Here is a 396-nt window from a genome sequence, read left to right on the forward strand (position 1 = left end):
ATATCGTGATATCAATTTTGGCCATATCGTCCAGCCCTAGCCTCACGTGATCTCACGCAGCAAATCGTCATTGATGTTTCAGCAATGCTTATATATGTTAGCTAGCATTCTAGCAGCTTTTACACTCTTTGTCCGTATGGTCGTGGTATGTTTTCGACACATTATACAGACAGTCGCATTTTTGCAAAACTTCCACAAGCAGTTTCTCCATCTCCACTATCCAACGGACCCTTACAGCAGCTTGTTTTGTGGTCACGCATTGGCTCTTGTGAAAGTACTGATGTAATCATAGCTGTCATCATCCCGATTTAAAATCCTAATTATCAAACATGTTTGATATTAATCGGGGTAGCCCCGATTTGTGTGCGAGCAGATCAGGAGGTGCAAGATTCGATC

The 396-nt window shown here is 42.4% G+C and overlaps 1 pseudogene; it reads right to left on the bottom strand.

The window, feature by feature from the left end:
- LOC107575534 (WD repeat-containing protein 73-like) overlaps positions 1 to 299 on the bottom strand; it is a 4,605-nt pseudogene extending 4,306 nt beyond the window's left edge.
- Between the last annotated feature and the right edge of the window lie 97 nt (positions 300 to 396).

The sequence above is a fragment of the Sinocyclocheilus grahami genome, unplaced genomic scaffold (genome assembly GCF_001515645.1).
Source record: "Sinocyclocheilus grahami isolate Dianchi unplaced genomic scaffold, SAMN03320097.WGS_v1.1 scaffold2699.1, whole genome shotgun sequence".
Lineage (NCBI taxonomy): Eukaryota > Metazoa > Chordata > Actinopteri > Cypriniformes > Cyprinidae > Sinocyclocheilus > Sinocyclocheilus grahami.